Raw genomic sequence first — 12,718 nt, 5'->3', positions numbered from 1 at the left:
ATCACTGATGAGAACTAGAATATTATTCATTTAAAGCAGAGGCAGTTTAATCCACAAAAGCACAGTAGCATTATGTATTTTTAGTTTACCAAAAAACTGTTAACCTTTGACCCCACAACAGAAAATCTTTAGACTTGACATAACATGCTGCAAAACAGTTTGTCAATCAATGCTTTTAACATCATAAGGCATCATCTTCATCGTCGCATTTATGCATTTAAGTAACTTGATGAAAGTCGCATCCCCACAACATCCAGGAATGGTCACACAACTTTGAAATCTGACAGTAATTATGCCTCAGGGGAACATACATTTCATTCACTGACCTGAAGAGTTTCATGTTTCTGGGGAAGGGTCTCTTTAAGCAAAACACTCAGCTATCTGCTGTCATTCTCCATCCGCTAAGCCTAAAGATGCTCTCACCATCTGTTGGCAGTGTGACCATGTCCAAAGGACCATGTTTCTGAGGATCCTAACAGGCCAAGAACTAAAATGTGTGAACTGCAGGCCTGCTAATCTGAAGTGTTGATAAGAGGCTTGAAAACACACTATGTGTGACTTGCACCATAAAAACTAGGAACTCTTTGGGGATTCAGCCAAGATGAAGAGACTCAATATGCACCTCAAGGTTCTTTAAATAAATAAATAAATATTACAGCACCCCAAAGCTGTCTTCGTTTTATGAGTCTCAAAACGCCTCTATAGTTGTCAGCCACGGATTGCTGGTTTAAAGATCTACAATCCAGATTTTTTTTTTGTTGAACTTTTCAAACTTTAAGAGAACATTTTATTGCAGATGGCAACTGCACGTGGGAGAAGAAGCAATGTGCAGCTAGGTTTACCCACGTGCCTCATTAATCATTAGCATTCGGCTGAGAGGCTGCTTTATATGCCCCCATGATTCACGTTGTCACTTACAGTAGTCCATCTTCATTTTATACACTGGGCCTCTAATGGGTTCTTTTGAGATGTGTCAACTGAACTGGGTGTGTGCGGGTGCAGCCTCACCTATAGTCGCATTTTTTCTCTCCAAACCTCAGACAGAGTTGCAGAGTTTTCTTATTTGCTTCATTTAAAGTTACCCTGCCATGCAGAGCAGAACTGCATGAATGAACAGCTTTCACAGACGGGTGACTAATTAAAAGAAAACCCAGGATAAACACAACAATGCAGATGCTTCCACACAGGAGCACTGCATGGAGCGATGATGCAGTTTTATCATGTTGTGTGACATGTATTTAGAAAAAGGCAAGAAGACGAGATTATTTTGAATTAAGATGGTGACAGGAAATGATCTAAGTCAGCGGTCCCCAACCCCCGGGCCTCGGACCGGTCCGTGAGTCGTTTGGTACCAGGCCGCGAGAGTTGAGGCCCAGGTGTGAAATGTATAGTTTTCAGGGTTTTTATTGGTTTTCAGCGTTATTTTGTTATCGTTTTTATCGTTAACTCGGTTTTCCTGGGTCTTTTCACGTGTGTTATGAATAAACCTTCTTTTTTCGGTACCGGTATTAGTTTTATTTTGTTGTATTTATCCGCGACACCTTAAAGGCCGGTCCGTGAAAATATTGTCGGGCATAAACCGGTCCGTGGTGCAAAAAAAGTTGGAGACCGCTAATCTAAGTGATACTGAAAGAGAACTCGTTGTTGTGGCACAGATGGAGGAAGTCCACCTGGCTTCTGTTTCGTCTTGATAACAGACTAATTATGTGACATATGGAACATTTTTAAGAAAACTAACGAGCAACGTGTAATCCATTACATTTTCTGAGTAATGACCCCAACACTGTTGCTACCCAAACTTAAAAGCCTTAGCTAACAACTTAGCATGAAACCCTCTCTAAATATGGTAACTTCTGTCTCAACATGCTAGCATGGCAGTAGCAAAAATTCTAATGTTGTCCAAAACCATTTGAAAGTGGTGCCTCAACATGCTATAAACAAAAACACTCTGTGTTTCACTTATCACCCATGTCCTGTAAATATGTAATCTGCTAAACGCAAAGAAAAACATAGGGAGATATGACCGTTTATGCTGTACTGCCTTATGTTTTTCTCAGTGTCCTGCACACCATCAGACAGAATAAACTCCTAAGAATACAAAGTATATCTAATAGAATAGTTTTTTCCATTTTTAGGCTTTGAGTAGCTCTCGCACACCGTACATGTTTGCATCCATCTAATTCAATCTATCCAAAACCATTAAAGAAGTCACATATTCACATGATGGATACCGAGGCAGATGGGATATGTAGAAAAAGACTTCAGCTTTCTATATTTTTACTCAGGCAGCTACAAGGGCTTCTGGTTGTTGTCCAGGAATTTCTGTCAGATTAGAAAAAATATGTTAATTATAGACATCAACATAGTTGCAGGCTTGTTTGGAAAAAGAAAAGTTTGCAATTTAGTGATTTGCAAGATGCTGCAGTTAAACTAGCAGCAGCCGCGATGGAAATTGCTGTGGTTATAATTAAGAAGACCTTAGCATATTTAGCTAAATTAAGCAGTGGGATAGACTCCATATTTACGGCGTCATTTCCTGACTAATTTGCCTTGCGCCCTTATGTGAGGTGTCAAAAAATACTCCCTGTGTTTACATTTGGTTCCCGCTTCCCTGCTAGTTCAATGTGATTGACATTTCTAAATATGTTAGGCCCGAGTGTGCCGATTCCCAACTAAGCACAAATTGTACAGGCAGGTAATGATGTGTGGTGACAGTCATTATCTGCTACTGAACTTTGACACCTAATCATGAGAACAGTATGCAAGTGGTGCAGATAATTATCTTTGGGATTGTCAGTGTGTGTATGTTTCTCTGCATGTGTGTGGACATTGAAGGCTGCAGTCTTTTTAAAAAGCCTAAATGATCACATCTAGATATGCGGTAGGGTTGTGCTGGTAGATGGTGACTGAGGGTGATTCCAATCAAGGTGACATTTAGGTTATTTTCCCATGTATTATAATTACAGTTAGCTTTCAGTTAATATCACACTATAGTTTTTACTTTTGCTTTCCCCCAAACCTGCAGAATTCACACAAAAACAAGACAACAATGAAATGAACTTGTGTAGGAGTGGCTGATCAGTCACAAAAGAAGAGAGCATAGACCCTGGGTATTTTTGCATGGTGGATTGATGGTAAATTAGTGCTTAATATCCAGATGGGTGGGAAATTTAAAGAAAAAGCACCCACACACACACACACACACACACACACACACAAAAAAAACCCTCCAATTCCTTCATTTAGTGTTTCAGTAATGATGGTAGAGAGTGCTGTCTAGCATGTCTGTCTACTGCTTTTGGACTGAAGGCCACAGCAAAGTGATTGCCAAAACTATGCAAGAAATATGACCCCGCAAAACTGCTGGATCACCATATTGCACCCAAGGCTTGTGGTTTTATCTTCAATTTGACAATGTGTGTAAATGCAGTTTCTCTGCACTTCTCTGCTCTCCGTCTCACCATCCATCCCATGAGTCATTTTTATTCACTTACAAGAAAATGGATATGAATTACATTTGCGTTCAGTTTATGAATACCCTCATTTTCCATTGCACAACAATGTATCCAAGTGACTATGTGAAAGAGAAAAATGGATACAAAAGTAACAGAAATGTTTAGAAACCTGTAAAAGTACGAGTCTCGAAAAATATCCTTGCTTAAATGAGAATCTGTAAAACAACAAAAACACTTTAAATGTGTGTTGTTTGCTCTGTCTCTCTGGATCACGCTGAAGGCCTCCACTCAAACAGCATAAATGTTCCCTTGTAACACTGTTGCATCATGGGATAGGATGTGTTCAAAGAGGTTGAAGCTGAGGATCCAGGCAAACAGACACAGAGCACCGAGGCTGTAAAACCACAGTGGATTTTTACATCTGTCTGGCCTCATTGCTATGCATGGAGCCCCGAGCCACATTTGTCTGCTTCCACCTAGGGGTAGAGCACACTGGCTATGATACCGCCCTGACAGATTACCGCCTTAAACAGTGAGAAAGAGGCCTGCCAGCAACAGCTGTCCTTTAGCATTGGAAATGCTAAGTTCCCCTTTGACAAAGACTGAACAGGAATGAGTGTCAACAATGCTTCGCCCTGGAGTGGTTGCTAACATCTTGTAACTTCCTGTGCTGCAAACCATTTCTGTTGGATACTTTTGGATCAACAGAGCAGCCGAGTTGTAATATGTATGGTAATTTTTCATTTCTGGCCCTTCTGATGCCTGCTGTAGAGAAAGAGGAAAAAAATGAAAAACACTATGTCAACAGTGCTCTTGAACTCGAGCGGTACGTTAGTCGGCTGCTATGCAAATGAGACCGGGGGAGAGGAAAGCAAACAAATCTGTTAATTGATACATCCTGTCAGTGAAGGGCCTCTGGGATTACCAGGAAGAGCTAGAGTGTCATTGTTGGATGGCTGGGACACACTACAGGAGTTTAAAGTGCATCTAATGGGGATGTTAGCGGTCATCCTCTACAGGCTAATGGCAACCATTTTGTTGGCACTGGAGAGGTGCCCAAGCTGTCGAGGACCAGGTATTCGGAGTGACCTAGGTGACCTACGCCGACCTGGGCTTACAAGTGTGCGGGTAAGTTCAACAGCCTCTCCAGAAAAAAGCCATCCGTGGCAAGACGACACTAATTAAGGTAGCACACGCAGCTAAGTCCCACAAGTGTAGCACACAGTTGGAGTGTATACTGAACCTTGTCATGTAGGTCACTTTGGCGCTTTTAGCAAAGCTATGCATATTAATGGACCTGTGATACACAGTTGCTGCCTCAGTGCTCATGGGGGGGGTTTGTATACTGAATGTGAGGCTCTTTTTGAAACATATGCATTGCAAATTGAGATTACGGGTGGTTACAGTTAGCACAGTCCCTGTGGCATTATTTAGCCATGAGAAAAATAAGAGTACACGATGAATCACGAGTTACCCATGGATGAAATGATAACAATAGGAGAGGTGTAGAGAAATGACTTTGTACTCTGTAACATGAAAAAACATCTGCCAATAAACCCAGGCATATTTAGGTTCTAACATACTGTTCGTGTGTTACACAGGGCAACAGGATGTATGTGGGACAATCAGAGGGAACGTAAAAGGGAAAGAAAGCACCTAACAACTGCTTTTAATGCAGTAAGTGTAGCTGATGTATAGATGTGCCACTAAGATCAGTTTTTGCTTTGCTTTAATTTGAGATTTTCAGCTTTTCATGATGACAGAGAGAGGGGACTGTTGCCTTTCCACTCTAGACTAGAAATGTTTATATGTTAAAGAGTCAGGATTACATGGAGAGTGCTCTTTTGGTGCTCTTTGGGGTTTTGGTGCCTTTTTTGGCCATTTTGGATTAGGCCAATTTAATTCTTAATTCTTCCACATACAATAATATTTTAGATAATGATGTGCCTCCTCTACTATACGAGTGCAAAAGTATAATTCAATTTTCCAGTTAAACTGAGACAGCAGTGCACAAAGCTCTGATCCTACACACAGATTTTATTTAGGTAGTCAATATAAATATGTATGACTGCTATTTTTGATCTCTTTAGTTTCATGCACAATTAATATACTGGTGGGCAACCTCCTTGCTTTCATTCCGAAAGTTACCTCGTTGCTAACCAGCTAGCCCGGGGCTTTGATGTCTTTCATCTGTGGAGGCTGAATCATTGGCCAGCCTTCAGTTCTCAATATTGCTTAGCAGGAAGGACTTCTTCCTGCAGGTGCACACTTCAATATCAGCATCTCTCCTTTGCAAAGAGTGAGGAGCCCGAGGAGGCGCTCAGTGTACAGCTGCATCTCTACATCAAAAGGAGCCAGATGAGATGTTTTGGGGATCTGACCAGGATGTCTCCTGGATGCTTCCCAGGTAAGGTGCTTTGGGCCTGTCCTACTGGGAGAACAAGCCTTGGCAGACATGCTGGAAAGATTCAAGCTCTCAGCTGGCTTGTGAATGCCCCTACTTCTCCCTGGCAGAGCTGGAGGAGATGGCCGAGGAGGTCTTAGCATCTCTGCTTAGAATACTGTGACCTACGCCCGGATAAATGGTAGAAGATGGATGGATGCATGAATGGAAGGGTTATCATGTAAAGGGAGGAGTTTGAGTTTACACACATGAGCTGATGGACAATTAATGGTCTAGTGAGGAACATACTGAGCCTTAAGCTGATGATATTACCCAGTTATTCAATTTTGCAAAAAACTTCAAATGAAATATTTGAAGGGGAGAAACTTTATAAACAGACATCTTTAAACTCTCACAAATTATATTACCTAATATTGCTGAAGTTTGTTTTTCTTTTGGCTAAATTCACACAGTAGAGGAAAGCCTAAAACTTCAGGGTGGAACATGGTTTTGGGCTAACATGACTAAGATTTGACCACAAAGTGCTTTGTGTATCTATCCATCATTCTTTAAGTCATCGTCCATTTAACAATGTCATCTTTTCACATTAATCTCTAAATTTGTGTATTGTTATGTAATTTTCTGTTTTGCATAAATTGTAAATGTATGTATCAGAGTTTTTCTATCATTGTGATGTATTTTAAAAAACAGACAAAAGTGTGTCACAAAGCCGCACACAAAGGTGACAAAGCACTGCCAATTTGGTCCGTGTTGTCTTGCTGTGTGCCCGCCTTTCCTCTGATCTCCTTCAGTTCAGTGGCATGCATGTGGCACAGTTCTTCAGCTGAGCCTCACAAATCGTCTGCCGCCACGTCAGTCAAGCCTTGTTTACAGATATCCAACATCCTTTCCTTCTCGCCTGGCTGACTCGCTGCAAAGTCGGTCGGGGATGTGTGATGTACATCATCGGTAATCAGATAAGTTGGGTACCATCCTCCTGCTTTCTCTCCAAAACAACATGTCCACTGAACTGAAAGCCAGAGTGCAACTGTCACATTAGCAGCCAGAGAGTACTCACTCCACTGCATGCCTGGTAAACAAACCCCGAAAGATGTTTTGCATGACAGACAGACTGACGGCTCTTTCAGGCGAGTCCAGAGTGTCGCCGAAAAGACCCGCCACACTCTCCTCTCTGTTGTCAGTTGAAACTCTTTAACCAATTAAAATGGCAGCGCAGGGCGCATATTTGAATATGCATGAACAGAATGTTGCATTTATGAAAAAAAAGGGGCTGAATCTGCTAATTATGTGTTTAACAGTCTATCGCCGAGCTGTTTCACCTTATATTTAATTTGCACATGAAATGTCCCCTCTCATGACGGCAACCTGCATTTTGATCTCACATCGATTTGTGCAAGCTTTCAAGTGTGCTGCTTTAATGAGGCATTTCATACTCACTGAAAGGGACTGACTAAAAGAATTGCGATAAAACCTCCGTGATCCCAACTAACTGTTGTTTGTCACTTTTTATAATGAGCCACAGCCTCGTTAGATTTCCTTTTCCTGTAGATCATAATGGAGTCGTCACAGTTTTTTCACCTCCCCACAGCTATGTTCTCCTGTGGAGGCGATGCTAGGCGGTTAGAATTTACCACTTGATGAGTTTTGCTCTGAGCACTCTGGCAAAGTTGGACAATTATTTTTGAATCCCTGGGCTCTCTGCGTAGCAAATGTGATGGAAAAGGCCAATTATGGAGCTCGATTTATTAAAATGTTACAAAGCAGTGTTTGCCATGTTGCTGGAAACGTCGTTAGGAAACATAGGAAATGGTTAAAAATGACTGACACATGTGGCTAAGGTCAAGAAAGTAGTTTGTAACCAATTAATACGTTCATTTATTGCACCAAATTGCAGTTAACCAAAATGTTACTAAATGTTTACAGTGTCAGCGCTTCTACTGCCGGCCTCTCCGTATCCCAGCTGGAATTCCAGTAGCCTTCTCTTCTGTTTCTGAGGTACGGAGAAAAAATTCCAGTCAGATCCTGTGCCGCTTGCCAAAAACACTGCTCATCCAAAGTCATTTGCAGCAAAGTCCATTATCATCATCACTTGTGGTGATGAATTCCCTATGATGGTGGCAGGCCCGCAGCAGCCTCCACTCATAATGACATTCTGCTCTTGTTGGCAGTCACTCCCCGTCAGATGGCTCATTCCCAACAGCCAGCATGTCAGACAGTGCACACACACAATACTGGGTTGGGCCTTTACACCGTAAATGAGGGACAACAGGACTGTTGCTTGAAAGGCAGACTTCATTTCTGGTGTTCTATTCTAGTCAGCATGTTGTTTTTAATGTAAACATCTGTGACATCCTGCTATAAATATGTTTAGCTCTTTTAGATTTGGGGGGCTTTTACACTTGTTTATGTAAAAATACAACAATGGGCAAGTATTAAAGGAGCTACCTATACATAGGGCGAGAGACGGGGTACACCCTGGGCAAGTCGGCAATCCATCACGAGACCAAAGGTATATCAGGACACTGCCACTGCTTTCAGTGCTGTTGTTCCATTTTCTTTCCATTCTGAAAGGAACCCCAAATATAAAAATTCTATGTATTTCAAACTGGGGCGTGATTATGGCAGACATGTTAAACTCACAGGTGGATGCTTCATAGAAGGCTACTTGACAGTCTGAAGCATAAAGAGAGGCAGCGTGGAGGTAAAAGGGAGAGACGGCGATGAGCTTCCCTGATTTCACTGATAGACTAAATTAAGGTCGATGCCCCATGAAGAGAAATGGTAGAGGTTCTGCAAAGCCAATAATATTTAAAGCACCATGCGACTAAGTCATCACTTTAGAAATAAAACAGCTCCGTGGTCACAGCGAGTCTGCTCACTCTGGCAGCACAACAACTCAGGCAAAGACGTGGAACCAGCTGCTGACTGGCTCCCTCCAAAGAGAAATACTCAGAAAGCACATCTTTAAGCTGAGGCCTTATGCAATCACATTTCTAAATATCTACAAAACTGGGTCCTCAAAGGTGTGTCAGCACACGATGGTTATTCCTGAATATACATTGTGGATTGTTATTAAAAAGTGAACATAGTCTGCTAATTATTGCAAAGTAAAAAAACAAGAATCTGAATCACCCCAAATTAATCACAAAATCTTGCATGGGCTGTACCACACACACACACAAAGCATAATATCTGTGAGGTATACCTGTATCATTACACCTACATATAAAATCACCTGCTCTCCAGCTGTTATGAAGATGGGAACATGTTGGGCTGTAACAACTGTGAATGTGGACATTTTAACATGAAAAAAAACGTTAGTGGGAGTTACTCGCTTTTTGAGTCAGCCTCGTGTGTTCATTGGAGGAACTGCAGTTTTTGGGACTTCATTTTTCAGCCCTGAACTTTGCCACTTGCCTGTAACATACAGTTAATGTGTAATGCCCACGACCTCAAATTAACTGAGCGTGATTAAAGTGTGCAATATGATGAGAAGAAATTATAGTCCCCTTCCCTCTTTGGAGTGATAATAACTGAGATCGAATCATAAAGGTCACAAGCACAATGAGTTCTGGGACCACCCCTTTCTTCAAAGAACATAAAAAATGTGCAACAGCATATTTGCACATCAAATGCCAAGAGCATATAAGTCAAAATAAAAATAATAGAAAAGAATCGTTTGTTTCATGGGTTTTTGTAAACGTGTTCCTTGTTCTGTTGTTGGCAACTGTGTGGTGAATTTTAAGAGGTCTGTGGTAGTGAGCGCTCTGTTTATACTTTCATTTAGGCATACTAAATTGATGTGTTATTTTCAGGAATTTGCTTTGAATTTCTCAATTCAAACACTTAACCGTGTGTTTAGTGTTTGAATTATAGTTGTTATATTTACATTTGTTTATGTATTTAACATTTCTGGTGTCATCAAAACTGTAACATTGATAAAAACACCAAAATAGAATCTTAAAAAGATACTTTGTTAGGTCAATTAAAAGAAAATTGATCAAAATGAACTAAATACTGTCTACAAGAAATGACAATGTTGTCTTTGATTCTATTGTTGCAGCAGGGGTCAACCCCCCCTAGGTGGCAGCTTTTGGGCTATTGGCCCCCCTTCTGGAGAACTTTAATCGGTGCTCTTGGAATGATGCCTGACCTTCATTTATGTCAGAAATATGCATATCATGGTGCTTAAGTTCTTTAAACTGGCTTTGTGGTAGTTGCTGCTAGAGTACATGTCACCAGGACCACACACATAAACACATACAGACAGAGTTACAAGGTGAGAACAATACCAGCCGCGCTGTCATGAACGGTAAAGATTGAACTGTAAGATACAATAGGAAACCCTGAGAGGTGCAAAGCAAGATGGCTGAAGGTGACTCTAAGCCTGAGCTTATCGGGGGATTCAGTAAACAAGAGGCCTGGCAAGCATTGCACTCGGCTGTTGACAACCGGTGATGGTGACCAGGTGGGATATGTTATCCTAACAGTCTGGAACTCTTGTGAATTATTTGCTGATAGATATAAACAGCTGTTATTCTTGGTAATGGAAAGCAATTAGAAACATCTGCATACTTGGCTGTGAGCGATGCCTCCGAATGGCGGCCGTTGCTCCCAGGTGCCGCTGGGAAATAATTACATCATCGGGACGGGGGCTGGGGCTGCTGAGGACTGCTAGTGATCTGTGAAGAGCGAGGAAGAGAGCCCAAAGAGGGACACACACAAAAAATTATATTAGTCAAACTTTTAAAGATGTGCAAGTTTGATCATTCTTTACGCTTAAAGTCACAGACCAGTCAGCAGTTAACCTTCTTTATTTCATTCATTTAATTTGGGGATGACTGATGCTAGTAGTGAGAACAAAAAGTGTTAGCCACATCACCTGTTCTGCTTTTGTATTGTGTAGGGAAGTATTGAAACACCCCACCAATAACCTCTGCAACATTATATGACACACATTCTTACTTATCCTCATAAGGCTAACAGAGGTTACTGTGTGAAAGTGGCAGGAAGGATGAAGTCACTCCCCAAGACATTTTGAACAGTCCACTGCTCAACCGGCCAAAAGGATTTTAGATGATTCTTTCCATGTGCTGAACTCTGAGTATCTGGTAATGAACTCCTGGAGATATAGGCTCCCTTTGTGTAAGCTTAAGTATTAAAACATTCATTTTTCAGTAAAAATGAACAGTTAATACAGGATAGACACAGCAGTAGCGCTGATGTAACTGCACTTTTTTTTCTTTTAATTTTAGATTTGTACTTAAAAACTAGACTTAAAGTATACTGCAAAAAAAGATGGGTGCTCAAAAATGCTTAAGGAATAAAAACATCTCCAAATGATCTTCATATCCTACATGTTATTTAGTGACAAAATGAATTGAGACAGCACTGGCAGTGTCAGCACGACAGGTGCAACCTGACAAACCTGATCAACATTTCTCAGAGAGCATCTGCAGCCACATTAGATACACACCGTTTAGTCGTTTCAGTATAACCAACCTTAAAGATAGGCGCAAATGAAAAAGTTATACATTTTGGACTCACAAAGACTTGGGGATGATCCAAAATATTCTCACTTTGTAAAGCTGTCCTCTCACCAAATGTCTGAAATTTGGTCTTCGTTGGACAGAAGCACAAGTACACGAGCACACTTATAAACACATACACCCACAGATGAAGACAGCAGACATTTGTTATGGTGATAATTAATTCGGTTTTCCCAGCAACATAAAAGATCTCTGTCTTTCTGATATTTTCTTTAGTTTGAAGTTGAGCTGAATGTTGCCAAGTGAAACTCTTCGACACTCTGGAACTCCAGAGGCGTTGGCCGACACCATGACACATGGAGTATGAAACATATGTGAGAATACACAAACAATCTAAATCTGTGAGAAACATTGATTTTGTTTTTGATGACCCTCACAAACCAGTCCAAACTGGGTTTCCTTGTTCTACCTGTTTCTTTGACATGCAACTAAGGTCTTTATATCAGATGACATGTGAGGTCACTGATATTGGCAGTATGCTCTTGACTGTAATTATGCAGAAATATTTTCTTCAGGCTTGGAGACTGGGTGTCTTGTCAGCTTTGGTATCCACAGGCAATTATGGTCCCATCTATAAAAATACCATCTCCCCAACACCTTTAGCACTCAAGCAGCCCCATATCCTCACACTCCTACCTCCAGGACTATGCCTTCTCTGTGGCAGTCCTGGCCAGGTTCACGGCAAACATGCTGGACTCCATCTGAGGCAAACAAATTTATCTCTGTCTCATCTGACTGGAAATGTGCTAGCAATGTGGTGTTTGCTATTCTTCTGAAAAGCTTAATTTAATTTTACACCAAGAAGTGCAGACCTTAGTATCCTTTGATTGAGTCTTTGTGAAGTTGATTTTTTACGAAAACACTTGTTTTTGTAAACTGTTTAAAAAAAATAAAAAACAAACAGTTTTTTAATGCTAAAGAAAATATGATCATTTTGACAAGATGGTTAGAAGCTGAATACTAAACCAAAAGTCAATACTGGCTTGTTAATACTCCACAGTGCACCGATCAACATCAGATACATGGGCACTAATAAAGCTGTAACTGATGTTGATCTTGATGGTGGCAAATCTATATTTTTAGCATTTCTGCTACCTCTTCGGTTAGGTTGAGGCACCAAAACATCCTGATTAGGTTTAGCCTATGTTTATCTTATATAAGAAGTCTATTGTTCCAGAGACTGTGCATCTGTCACAGGACAGAACCAGAGAATAATTGTTCCTCTCTGGTACTTCAGTAAATCTAGTTAACATTTTCTGCTACTACATGACATGTACCTCTTTCACCCATAATCACTAGGCCCTTTACTG

At 40.9% G+C, this 12,718-nt stretch overlaps 1 long non-coding RNA gene across 1 annotated transcript in view; it reads right to left on the bottom strand.

Moving 5' to 3' along the window:
• LOC120716180 overlaps positions 1 to 12,718 on the bottom strand; it is a 73,536-nt gene that overhangs the window by 22,862 nt on the left and 37,956 nt on the right. The window contains exon 3 of the long non-coding RNA XR_005691833.1: positions 10,435 to 10,541. This is a non-coding gene — a long non-coding RNA (uncharacterized LOC120716180). The remainder of the gene's footprint in view (positions 1 to 10,434; positions 10,542 to 12,718) is intronic.

This window comes from Simochromis diagramma, unplaced genomic scaffold (genome assembly GCF_900408965.1).
Source record: "Simochromis diagramma unplaced genomic scaffold, fSimDia1.1 OVJJ01000583.1, whole genome shotgun sequence".
NCBI lineage: Eukaryota > Metazoa > Chordata > Actinopteri > Cichliformes > Cichlidae > Simochromis > Simochromis diagramma.
The sequence above is the reverse complement of the archived record's forward strand: the minus strand, read 5'-3'. Positions and strand labels throughout refer to the sequence as shown.